The 13,018-nt window shown below is 41.8% G+C and overlaps 1 long non-coding RNA gene across 1 annotated transcript in view; it reads left to right on the top strand.

Moving 5' to 3' along the window:
- LOC149127989 (uncharacterized) overlaps window positions 1-11,880 on the top strand; it is a 159,262-nt gene extending 147,382 nt beyond the window's left edge. Inside the window, exon 5 of the long non-coding RNA XR_016230193.1 lies at window positions 7,815-11,880. This is a non-coding gene — a long non-coding RNA (uncharacterized LOC149127989). The remainder of the gene's footprint in view (window positions 1-7,814) is intronic.
- The last annotated feature ends 1,138 nt before the right edge of the window (window positions 11,881-13,018 follow it).

The raw sequence follows: 13,018 nt of genomic DNA, 5'->3' as shown, positions 1-13,018 counted from the left end.
ACCTGTATGTCCCACATAGGTTTTATGCATTTATTTGAATGTCTTTCAATATGTCATCATGCTTTTTTAAGTTCTTTATGATGTTTTCTCCAGTGTATAGGTCAGAATGATTATTGCATTTTAATTTTTTTAGTGATACAATATGTAAATCAATCAATTATTTTCAAGTGTAGCTTTGGTCTTAACCATAATCAAGGGTCTTGTTATAATATTGTAACTTATCACACAAAAAAATCATAGACAAATGAATCTACACTTAATATTGATATAAATTTACTTTTGCTTTTCTCTCCTTATCTCAAACACCATTAATCCAAAAAGTGCTATTCATTTTCATACATTAGAAACAGAAAAAAAGTCATATTTAATTAATACTTGCCAAATACTACTTTAATATTTCTATAGATAAAATTAGTAATAAAGGGATTTATATAAATGGGAAAACTTATTTCTATGGAATTAATAAAAATATGATCATCCATAAAATAATGATTTTAATACATAAAACAGATAATGATTTTCTCAATGCTTAACAGAGACTGTGCAGTAAATTAATAAAATACTGCAATAAGGAAAACTTAGCTTTGGCATGTAAAATGCAACTTTTCTTTTTGTACTATATTTGTTTCACGTAAGGTCAGAAAGGAAGAACGGAGGGAATGCGCTGGGGAAAGGGCAATGGAATGCCAGGTAGGAAATAAAAATCACTTGAACAAGACTCTGTGTTGGCAGTCATCTGAACTGTACACTTAGTATAGTTAAGATGATAAATTTGTATGTGCATTTTGCCTCAATCACAAAGAAAGTGTGTAAATAAAAAGAAGGAGCTGTCATTTAAGAGCTGTAGCTTACATATTCTGAGTAAGAAATGAAACAGCAATGATACTGAAACAGCTGCATCCGGAGGGGAATGCTCTGTGTGAACTGATGAAGGGTGCCTGCAGGTCAGACTCTCCTGGGATCTGCAGCCTTTCCAGGAAGAACCCCTGTGGAAGATGAGGAGAAGGCTGTGGCAAGGGTGTGGCAGGCATGGCCGCCACTGCATGGTTGGCGGCAGGCAAACAACAGATAGATTTCAAGGCAGTTCCAGGATTTGTCAGATCTGAAAAACTGCTAATAAAAGTTAAGATCATTAGAAATGCAGAAAAAAAACTGCTGGTTTTGAAATTCCAATGGATGCTGTCCATGAAAAGGAAAATTCTCATAGTGTCTTTTTTCAAGCACAAGTGAACATTTCAGCTTGTGATTCAAAGAGGACAGTGGGACAGTGGAGGCTTCTGCAGTGTGGAGGGAACAGTCAACACAGAAGAAACCGGGTGATGTCAGGCCACTCTAGATTTCTCCAGTTCCTCGGTGCAGCCTTGTCACGATTCTGATATTATCTGAATGGCACTGGATGAAACTTGTGGTTTTTAAAACAAAACACTGGCCGGTGCTGCGGCTCACTTGGCTAATCCTCCGCCTGCGGCGCCAGCACCCCGGGTTCTAGTCCCAGTTGGGGCGCTGGATTCTGTCCCGGTTGCTCCTCTTCTAGTCCAGCTCTCTGCTGTGGCCCAGGGAGTGCAGTGGAGGATGGCCCAAGTGCTTGGGCCCTGCACCCCGTGGGAGACCAGGAGGAAGCACCTGGCTCCTGGCTTCGGATGGGCACAGTGCCGGCTGTGGCGGCCATTTTGGGGGTGAACCAATGGAAGGAAGACCTTTCTCCCTGTCTCTCTCTCTCACTGTCTAACTTTGCCTGTCAAAAAAAAAAAAAAAAAAAAAAAAAAAACACTGCTTAAGTGAACTCGGTAGCACATCATGTTGCATTCTCATTTTTGTATTGTATATTCGGTCACTTACAGTGGGACTATGGAGTTTTTACCCAGCCTGAATTAGAGCTCCTTCTTGGGTCATTAAAGTAAGTCTCTAAACTATGTTGGACCAAAATGGCATACCTGGATGAGAAAAACATCCTCTTTCCTGAGAGCATTAAACAAGTCTTAGCCTTGTGTTAGTACTGTACACGTTACAGACAAAGGAAGCAAAGTCCAACGATTTTTTCAGTCAAGGAATAATGATAAATGAATTATAGCCAGAATGTCTAACAATTAGAAGGTAACTGTATAATTAAGAAGATCAATTCTACAGATTTTTCAAATAATGGATGGGTGGATTTTTCTACAAACATTGTGACTTGTATGCTTTTTTGTTCCTGTAATTATAAAATATGCACTAAAATGCTAAATATTAGCCCAATATCTGCTCCCCCCACACTCTTTATTCATAGATATGTAACTCTACTTGGAATATTCATCAAACTATCAGCTGAGATATTATAAATAACATTTCTAAGTGGAATACCTAAGCACACAGTGTTAGATATTAGGTTTAAAATTCGTTCTTGAAATGACTGCTTAAAGCTCTTTTATTACAGTTTATTGACTCTAACATGTCTTTAATTTATTCATTTAAATACACACTCTTCATTTTCAAAAAGTAAAAACTTTTACTTGAATTTTGACACACAAGCTGCATTTTGATGTGTATAAAAAGTCTGGATTTTCTGGGGTGGATGTTTTGCGTAATGGTTATGAGGTCCACATCACACCCAATATCACAGTACCTGGGTTTGAGTTCTGGTTCCAGTCTCTGGTTGCAGTTATTTGCTGTTGTCCACCCATGGAAGTAGCAGTGATGGCCCAAGTGACTGGGTTCCTGCCACTCCTGTGGGAGACCTGGATTGGCTTCTCCATTCCTGGCTCCACCCTCTGCCCAGCTCTGCCCTGGTGTTTTGGGCATTAAAGGAGTGAACAGAAAATGGCAGTTCTCATCTCTGTCCAGCTGGCAGTCTATCTGTCTGTCTCTCCCCTCCAATCAGTAATAAAATTGTAAAACTAACTAAATCACCTGGATTTCTTTTATGGAAATCTTCAGAATATTCTAAATCAAAACTTGGGTAAACATTACTTAAAATCAAGAAATGATAGTAGTAATAGTAAAAAGATGATAATATTTTTCTGCTTTGATTTCAAAAAGATAGAGATTTCAAGCATAGGGTAACAGTAAATTATGTCTGCATGAATTATATTAAACTTAAAGAATTATTTTGGTGATTTTGATTTTTCTTTTCTTTAAATTGACAAAGTATGATATATAAGCATTTTCTTTTCTACTGGAATACAGAAAATTATGAGTATAAATTCTGAACAATTTAAAGAATTGAATGAAAAGCTAAGAGTTTATTTATGAATGTGTAAAGAAATACACTACTAGTAACATCATCTTCCCACTAAAATTAGTTTCAATGTACAAAACAGATCAAACACATTTTAGTAAAGATTAATAATTTAAAATACTGATTATAGAGTCAGGCATTTGGTCTAGCAATCAAGACACCTGCGTTTCATTTCAGAGAACCTAGGTTCAATTCCTGGCTCTGACTCCTGACTCCAACTTCCTGCTCATGCAAATCCTAGAAGACCCCAGTGATGACTCAAATAGTGGAGTTCCGGTCATTCAAGTGGGAAACACGTATCGAGTTCCTGGCTCCAGGCTTCAGCCCTGGCAAAATCCTGGATGTTGTGGGTACCTGAGAAATGAGCCAGCAGTTAGAAGCTGTCTCTGTCTCTGTCTGCCTAAAAAATAAATACAAATTTGTAAAATATATTGATAAGAATTATGCTCATTGAAAATTATTTTTGTTTCCATCAGAAATTATAAATATATTTATCAAAGAAATCTTATATTCTACTGGTTAGTTTGTAGTCAATTCATCAGGGATAGTAAATTATTCTCAGCATATTATTAGCTAAAAGATATGTCAGTATTTCTTAATCCCTTCACTTTTATTTCACTCAGAAGACAAATGCTGTTGATTTCTCAAATTATATCAGGTAATTTAAACCTTTATTTTAAACATAAATTTTTCAATTATAAACCCAATATTTTGTTAGAACAAACATAGACATAAGAAAAAAATCACGGTTCACATAGCTTAAAGTAAAGAAAGTTACTATTTAGCTATATTTCCCTATAGAATAAATAAGGAAGATATAGATAGAACCAAAGAAATCTTGGATCCAAAATATGCTTCTGAATCCAATTATTTGAGGAAACCAGCTGAAAGCAGATCAACTTGCTCCCAAGCTTGCACATCATTTCAGTGAAACAATTACGACACGCTTTGCTAATACCACTTCTACAACCTCGTTGGGAAGCTCTCCACAACTTTCTTATTAGAAACACTATGTTGACATATTAAACCAAATCCAACTTTATCTGAATTGAGCAGGGATTGACTCATTTGCAGAGATTATGTAAGGGCAGTTTCAGGGATGTATTTTATTTTGCTATTCTGGCCTTTAAAATATTACAATAGCAAAAGACATAATGAAACAAGAAGGAGAAGGAATGAAGATGATTGAGTGCTATTTCCTAAGAAATAGTCCAAATTCTCTCTCAGTCCATGTGAGCTGGTGGCTGAAGGTGCAACGGGAAGTGTGGCAGAGGAGACGTAGTAGTAACAGCTTGGCTAGTCATCAGAGTAGCTGGCACTCCTGATTTCTAGGTTTTATTCCTCATCAGAATGCATTATGAAGAAGAATCCTTCATTCCAAACTGCTATAAATTGACAGCCAGCGATGGTCATGACACAGCTCATGATGCCAACATTCTCAAGAAATAGAAGAGGAACTTGGACTTCGATTGACAACTTTCTGTAATGCGATTAATTATGTGCTAGTCAGTTTTAACAAAATGTTTCTTCGTGGCTAAGGTTTTGTAATCAGAAAAGTGTGTAGAAGAGAGTTAAGCATGGTCAACTGCTATATGTTGGAAAGAGGGTGAGACAAGAGGGGAACAGTCAACGCTTGAGGCATCCGTTAATATTCATCACACATATGGGCACAGCATGTGCTGAGGAGCACACCTGGGCTGGAGAACAGGCTGCCTGGATTTCATGGGGACCCTAATCACAAACAGACAAGTAGAGTTGCCATAGGTCAGGCAGCAGGGCGAAGGGGGAAAAAGAAAGTGCCAAATTCTCAAAGTTTCCCAGAGAATAATAATATCCACCACTTGCCTGGCATCTTTCATCTGAAAAAGAACCTGAAACAGACCTGTCATCAAGGAGAGGCACTAGCCAGGCCCCATCCCCACTGTGACTCTGATTTACATCTATTTATTTGCTATTATCTTCACATGGTCTTTTATTCCACGATGAGTCTTGTAGAGAGGCAGGCAAAAAAGAAAATCGAGCCATGGGATACTGGATTTGCACAAGAGAGGTATTTGATGGGATTCCAATTTGTCCACAGGGTAGGAATTGTGTCCCCACCTGTAGTCACTTTCCAGTGTGCAGGCCCCAAAGTGACATTCAGACCCCCGACTCTGTGATCCTAGAAATTTAGAGTCTCTGTATTATTTCTTTATACAGCCTTACCATACTTTTCTTTTTCTACCTAGGTCATAATGATGCTGTCCTTCAAGCTTTTATTTTAGGAAAGCTAATATCTGGGATACTATTTTATATAATGGTATTTTTTAAAGTCTGCAGAAAATGATATTAAAAGATAAGCTTATTTCAGTTAAAAAATTTTGAAATCTGTACATACAAGAGAGTCTTCAAAAAGTTTATGGAAAATATTTATTATATGAATTTCAAAGCTTTTGCACCAAAACTAACTTATGTTTTAATTCCATTTGCCACAAGCTTTTTGAAAAACACTAATAATCCTCATATCTTGATTTCTTTCCCTGCTTTCTATTGCCACTGGTTCTGTTTTTCTGGTCTATCACTTCTGCACCTATCTTGCCTTATCTAGCATTCGCTCCTTCTCCAGTATTCCCACCTTCTATATGGCTGCATATCCTTTATAGAATTTGGCTCTGCTTGTGAGTTAAAGGAATAAGCATGTTAGGTTGGTCTTTGAAGGTACAGAAAGAAATTGTGATCCCTGTAATTTACCTAGAATTAAATGCAAATAAGCTTTTCATGAAGAGACCTAGGGGTGGGCAATTACATACAAACAATTAAAGATGTGTGATTGATGGATTCATGATGCTATATTTGATTTTCAATCTGCCTTTTAAGTCCAAGCATAAAAGAAGGCCAACAGATCAAGTAGGCTGCTTTTAGCTATGAGTTTTAGAGACAATTAGCAGTGGCTTAAAAAAATGGATTATTTTGAATCTTTACTTATTTATTTCTTGAGAGGTAGAGAGAGAAAGAGAAATTTCCCATCTACTGGTTCACTACTCAACAACAGACAACAGCCAGGTATGGATCAAGCCGAAGCCTTAGAGCCAAGGACGACTTCGAAGACTTCCCCATGGGTGGCAAGAACCCAAGTACTTGAGTCATCACTCCCTGCCTCCCAGGATTTACATCAGCAGGAAATTGTATTCCGTAGTGGAGCTAGGCCTCAAGCCCAGGTACTCGAATTTGGAATTGGGCAACCCAAGAGGCAGCTTAACCACTGAACTAAGTGCTCACCCCGGGACTTTTATTATTTATTATTAACATTGTAAACAACTGTCTGTGACACTAACATTCCATATGAGCATCAGTTCCAGTCCTAGCTGCTCCACTTTCCATCCAGCTCTGTGCTAACGCACCTGGGAAGGCAGCAGAAAATATCTTAATTGCCTGAGCCCCCTGCCACCCACATGGAGTTCCAGACTCCTGGATTCAGCCGGGCCCAGCCATGGCCATTGCTGCCATTGGAGAATGAACCAGCGGATGGAAGACCTCTCTCTCTCGCTCTCGCTCTCTCTCTCTTTTTCTTTACTCTCTATCTCCTTCTGTAACTGTAGCTTTCAAAAAAAAATAAATAAATACATCTTCTAAAAAATCTAGTTAATAAACAAGTTAATTTCTCAGTCAGATTTACTAACAAAGTTGTTTTTTAAAAAAATTTTTCTTTATATGTTATGCTTTTTTTTTTTAAGATTTATTTATTTGAGAGGTAGAGTTATACACAGAGAGAGGGACTGACAGAAAGAGGAGTCTTCCATCGATGGTTCATTCCCTAAATGGCCACAATTGCCAGAGCTGAGCCAATCTGAAGCCAGGAGCTTCTTCCAGGTCTCTGACGCAGGTGCAGGGGCCCAAGCACTTGCATCATTGTCTACTGTTTTCCCAGGCCATAGCAGAGAGCTGGGTTGGAAGAGGATCAGCTGGGAATAGAACTAGCCTCCACATGGGATGCCAGCACTGCAGGTGGAGGCTTAGCTCACTACACCACAGCGCTGGCCCCCTAACAAAGTTTTATGAACCTCATTTGTTTGCAATTTGTGCTTTTCACAATAAACTTACCCATTTGTATTATTATAGATAATCCAGATAAACAATGATCTCATACTCAAATTAGCATATGGTGTGAAGTAAAATAAAGCTAAGGGTGGTGTGTTGCAGCAGTTAAGGCTCTGCTTAGGATATCTACCCCATATCAGAGTGCCTAGTTGCAGTCCTGGCTCTGCTTCAGACTCCAGCTTCCTGCTAACAGGTACCCTGGGAGGCAGCGGGTGATGGCTCCTGCAGCTTGGATGGTGTTTTCTACTCCTAACTTCAGCCTAGGCCAGCCCTGTCTGTCAAAGACATTTGAGTAGTGAGCTAGTGAATGAGAAATACCACTCACTCACTCTCTCTCTCCCATGAGAAAAAAACTTTCTCTTTTTCTCTCTCTCTCTCTCACTCTTTGTGCGTGTCTCCCTCCATGACACCCCTTCCCCTCTCTTTCTGCCATTGAAATAAAGAAATAAGTAAATAAAATCTTTACAACAAAAGCTAAACCTAAGTTCCACTAAATGACTCTCTTTTTTTTCTTAACTTGCAGGGCAACAGGTAGGTTGGGTGTTTTCACAGAGAAAGAAACATCAGAGTGCACAGGAAGTCATGTTGCGAGGGATCAGTGGCAACAAGGAGCAACAGCTCAGGGGTCACCTGTCACAACCGACAGCTTGTTGCATGATGCTGTCCTACTACTTACTAGTCACAAAGCGGTGACTGAGAAGATCCAACACCCGTGAAGACCTGACCTTGAGCTGGCTCATCCCGCTCCTGTGATTTCTGCTGCCATCCAAATCAGCATTGGAGTTGAGTTTGGAAAACTTAAGCTTTGAAGTTTAGAAGTCAAATCCCAAGAAAGTAAGAGGCATGCTGAAGTAGCAGCTGCGTTTCACTCTGAAGAGAGTGATTTTGAAGAGTAAGTGATGTCCAGCCCTGGAGTCTTCAGCCTCTGCTTTTCAAATTTTTATCTCATCTGCTCTCAGCTCATTGAATTCTTCGTAGGATAGTATTCATAGCTCTGCTTACAACATGTAGGCACGCTTGCTTTCCACTCCATGGTGAACGGTGAAAGCATGATATTCATTCTCTGGAAGGTTTTTTTTTTTTTTTTTTTTTTTTTTTTGACAGGCAGAGTGGACAGAGAGAGAGAGAGAGACAGAGAGAAAGGTCTTCCTTTACTGTTGGTTCACCCTCCAATGGCCGCCGCGGCCAGCACGCTGTGGTTGGCACACCATGCTGATCCGATGGCAGGAGCCAGGTGCTTCTCCTGGTCTCCCATGGGGTGCAGGGCCCAAGCACCTGGGCCATCCTCCACTGCACTCCCAGGCCACAGCAGAGAGCTGGCCTGGAAGAGGGGCAACCGGGACAGAATCCGGCTCTCCAACCAGGACTAGAACCCTGTTTGCTGGCGCCGCTAGGCGGAGGATTAGCCTAGTGAGCCGCGGCACCGGCCCATTCTCTGGAAGTTGTTCAAAATACTATTTTTCTCATACCATTAGCCTGGGGGACACCAGCCTTAAACACAGGCTTCAATCTCTCTGCCCCTGCATTGACCCAGAACAAGGCCGCATCACGTGACTGAGGGAGGGTACAGAGGAAATCCAAAGGGGGAGTATGAACACAAGATTCTATCTCAGTAATACCTAGGGTAGAAGAAAATATCTAGGGCACAGCTTTGTGGCACAGAGGGTTAAGATGCCACATGAGCGCCAGTTCCTGTCTCAGATGCTCTATTTCCAGCCCAGCTCCCTGCTAATGTGCCTGTGAAAGTAGCAAAAGATGGCCTAAGTGCTTGGGCCCCTGCACCCATGTGGGACATCTCAAAGAAGCTCCTGACTCTTGGTTTTGACCTTGCCTATATGTGACTGTTGTGGCCATCTGGGAAGTAATCAGTAGAAGGAAAATCTCTCTCTCTCTGACTCTGCTTTCAAGCAAATTTGCTTTTTAAAAAACCTTTTAAAAATTTTAAGTACTAGGTATTCACATTCCTGGATCCATTTAATAGATGAGAAACAGGGGTAAAAATTGATTCTCTTAAGAGACAAAGTTGGCTTTGAAAACAGGTAGCCTGAATGATGGCCCCGTACTTCCAACCTCTGCTCTGTGACCCCACTTAGTTTCCAAACTCGCAGGACAAGCCCTCTAACACACTTCCTGTCTCTACAGGCTGAGTGCTCAATGGAGTCTCAGCCATTTCGGTCCTGGGCAGTATCCGGGTGCTGTCACCCCAGGCCTAGCTTCATCGGCTCCGTTAGAGAGGCGCTTCCAACTCCGGGCTCCACGTGAGAATTCGACCACAAACAGCAACAGGCAGGCTCCGCTTGCCTCCTCTTCACACAGGCAGGTTGAAACCGCCCCTTCTTCTGAGAGGCAAGTACGATCCAAATGGAGTTTCTTTCTCTCTTGATTTCTTTGGGTTTTAATTTGAAGCAAAAGAGAGAGAGAGCTGCAGGGGACCGAGTCATCTTTCCAGGGCTCCATCAGCAGCCGTCGCCTCCCGCGGCTGTTCTGATTAATGGCTGCGCCTCCCGCCGAGTCCCCGTAATAGGTGTCAGGAAGGTGTTTACTCAAAGTTTTACACCCAATTGTCGTGAAGGTCAAAACAATAGGGCGTCTCCCATGCAGGTTAAACATCTTCTCCGGAGCACACACTCTATCAGGCCTCCAGCTAAACTCCGAGGGTTCCTGCGACTTCTCTGCCAGGCTGACTCAGCAGGCTCCCAGGCAGAACCGAGGGCTGCAGCCGCTTCCCCTGAAGACAGCCGGGGAGGTGCAGATACTCGCGGTCTTTCTAGCTTTGGAGGCTTCAAAACCCGGGTATTAAACCAAAACAATAACATCAAACTCCTTTTCCCAAGGAAGAGCCGCTCCTGCAAAAACAGAGATGGCACAGTTTCCTATACCTAAAATGCTCTCTTTTCACACATCAAAGAAGGACCTCGGGACCAAGATCAGTTTGCCCTCCCCTGTTCTGCCTTCAGCCTCTCTACCTCCTGCGCATCCATTCCCTAGGAAATGGCCGGCAAACTGTCACCAATCGGAAATACTGGCTCCCATCTGCCACCCACAGGTGTCAGAGAGGGGATTTTCATCCAGAAGAAATGAGGAAGAGGAAGCTGAAGGTCGAAGTGAGTTTCTTAAACAGATGCGCCCTCAAAGAGCTGCCTTCTGTGAATTCAAGTTGCTCCAGGAGCCATATTCAGTCCTGCTGTGTCCCCTTGCACACAGGGTGCTTTCTGCAGATTAAACTACAGCAAAGACTACAAGACCCCACCAAGGCTGTCCCAGAGCAAGATGGCAGTCAACAGAGTGGATTTTAGTCTTTTCAAAAATCCACAAGGGCATTGTTTTTCTTTAAAGGAGGGTGATTGTTTCATTATCTTCACAAGTGTCTGTGTCACCCCACAGGCACAGATTTGGAGAGACCTCTGCAAATCTGGAGATGAGTTTAAGGCTTTTTCAAACCTTTAAATCTGTTGGATTGGACTTGAGTTAAATATAGTCACAAAGCACATGTCCAGGAGGGAATTAGTTCTACAAGTACTGCTTGAAAATTGATTATTGCTTAAAAGCTCTGGGCTTAGGATGGACGGCACACAATGAGACAGGAGGAGGAGGCGGTCATGGAGATGGAGTCGCAGGAGTGTTGAGACACTGACGGAGATGAGAGTAGAGGGAAGGGAGCCAGGCAATGTTGGAAGCCCTTTTCTGCATAAGACCCTCTGATGGTGACCCAGATTCTACTCTTGGCTTATTACCTGGGTAAGGAAGCAGTGGTCTAGAACAGTGTGGAGTTTGCTCCATGTTTTGCTGGCTGGGACCTACTGTCCCAACCCAGAGATGGAGCTGTTGGGTGCTGAGCTTGACTTCCTCAGGATTCAGCTTAAGACATCATAATGCACACTATGCAATCAAGATACTGCCCTCAAGCAAGAAGGTACAGTTTTTAAACAACAGAGTGTAATATTCAATTATGTGATAGCATTCCAATGGCACTGTGAGGGGTACGTGGACAAGGGAATGGGACAAGGTACAAAGGCCCATGAAATAAATGTATTTGGAGGAAGGAACCCTGGAATCCTGTTGAGAGACTGAATATGCAAACAAAATAGCCAGACTATGTATAAAAATATAACTCTGACCTATAATCTGTATCAACTCAGGAAGTGAACACAAATCCACGGTAACCAGTCCAGGAAGCCAAGCCACTAGTATAAGTCAGATGTGGTAGGCGGTCAGAACACTGTCTCTAGCAACAATCCCAAATGCCAAGAAACAATCCCCAAATTGCCAAGAGTTGATTAATAATCAACAGCTTCCTAACCCCCCTTTCTCAACCCCAAGCAAGCTTCAATTTAAGAACAAAAAAGAGAAAGCCAAATATGCTCTCCCTTTCCAAGTCACAGAGGATCCTACGCTTCTAGTTGGCCACTGGCAGCCCCTGCCACACCCCCAAAGTCTGCAATCACAGCTCACCTGAAAGCTTGCCCTTGCCCCTACCATGACGCTTTCTACCTCCTTTGCCTGCTTTTGCAGCTGTGTCAAAATGCAAATAATGGTGGCCAACTCCCTTGTTATTACATATTGGGATAAACAGTCTCTGCTTGTTCCTATTTGGGTGTTCCTGTTTATTTCCACATTATAAATGTTATTGGCCATTTTAAAAAGGGAAGACAGGGAGAGGGTAGAGTTGAAGCTAAAATTGCTGAGGCCAAGTGACTCATGAGGATGGAAGTATCATCAGTTGATCTGGGAGCTCTAAGAAGAAATGGCACAATTTTTGGAGAAAGAAACCTAGATGAGGGTTTAGTTTTGAATTTCTTGGATACTCTGGGCTTCTTTGTTAAAGTATGGCATATTTAAATAAGGTTCTTTGCTTTAAAATGAGTATTTAAGGATTTTATTTTTTTACTTATGAGACAAAGGACATTGCAAGGATACCTCAAGAAGTGTATGGGCCGGCGCCGTGGTTCACTAGGGTAATCCTCTGCCTTGCGGCGCCAGCACACCGGGTTCTAGTCCCGGTCGGGGCGCCGGATTCTGTCCCGGTTGCCCCTCTTCCAGGTCAGCTCTCTGCTGTGGCCAGGGAGTGCAGTGGAGGATGGCCCAAGTGCTTGAGCCCTGCACCCCCTGGGAGACCAGGATAAATACCTGGCTCCTGCCATCGGATCAGCGCGGTGCGCTGGCTGCGGCGGCCATTGGAGGGTGAACCAATGGCAAAGGAAGACCTTTCTCTCTGTCTCTCTCTCACTGTCCACTCTGCCTGTCAAAAAAAAAAAGTGTATGGAAAATGGAGCTAAAAGAATATTTTTATGTGAAAATATTAAATCCAATCATACAAGGGCTCTTTAAGAAATTCATAAAAATGTGTACTTAAAAAGAATTATGCATTGATTTCAACAATTTTTCAGGACAATTATCATCTTTTAACTCCAATTTCCATGAAGTTTTTGAAGGATTCCATGCATACTTTATCTCACTGAATACTCAAAGCAAATATACTGATTGGAGGTGATCTTTCCAATATTTAACAAGAGTCAGCTAATGCTAAAGCAAGATCACGAAGCAAGTCAGAGTGCCAAGTTAAATCCTAGTCACACTCATACCTGCACATATGCGTTCAGTCACCCCAGTGTCTCTTTTGCTTCACCAGCTACATGGTCTTAAACCTCAGGAAAATAGAATTGAGAAGAGAAGCTTCTGAGCCAGAAACTTGACTTTGAGAATCATTTGTATGTCATTACCGTTAGC

The sequence above is a fragment of the Oryctolagus cuniculus genome, chromosome 2, assembly GCF_051225735.1.
Source record: "Oryctolagus cuniculus isolate XC-2025 breed Fujian yellow rabbit chromosome 2, ASM5122573v1, whole genome shotgun sequence".
Lineage (NCBI taxonomy): Eukaryota > Metazoa > Chordata > Mammalia > Lagomorpha > Leporidae > Oryctolagus > Oryctolagus cuniculus.
This window is presented reverse-complemented; position numbering and strand designations above follow the sequence as displayed.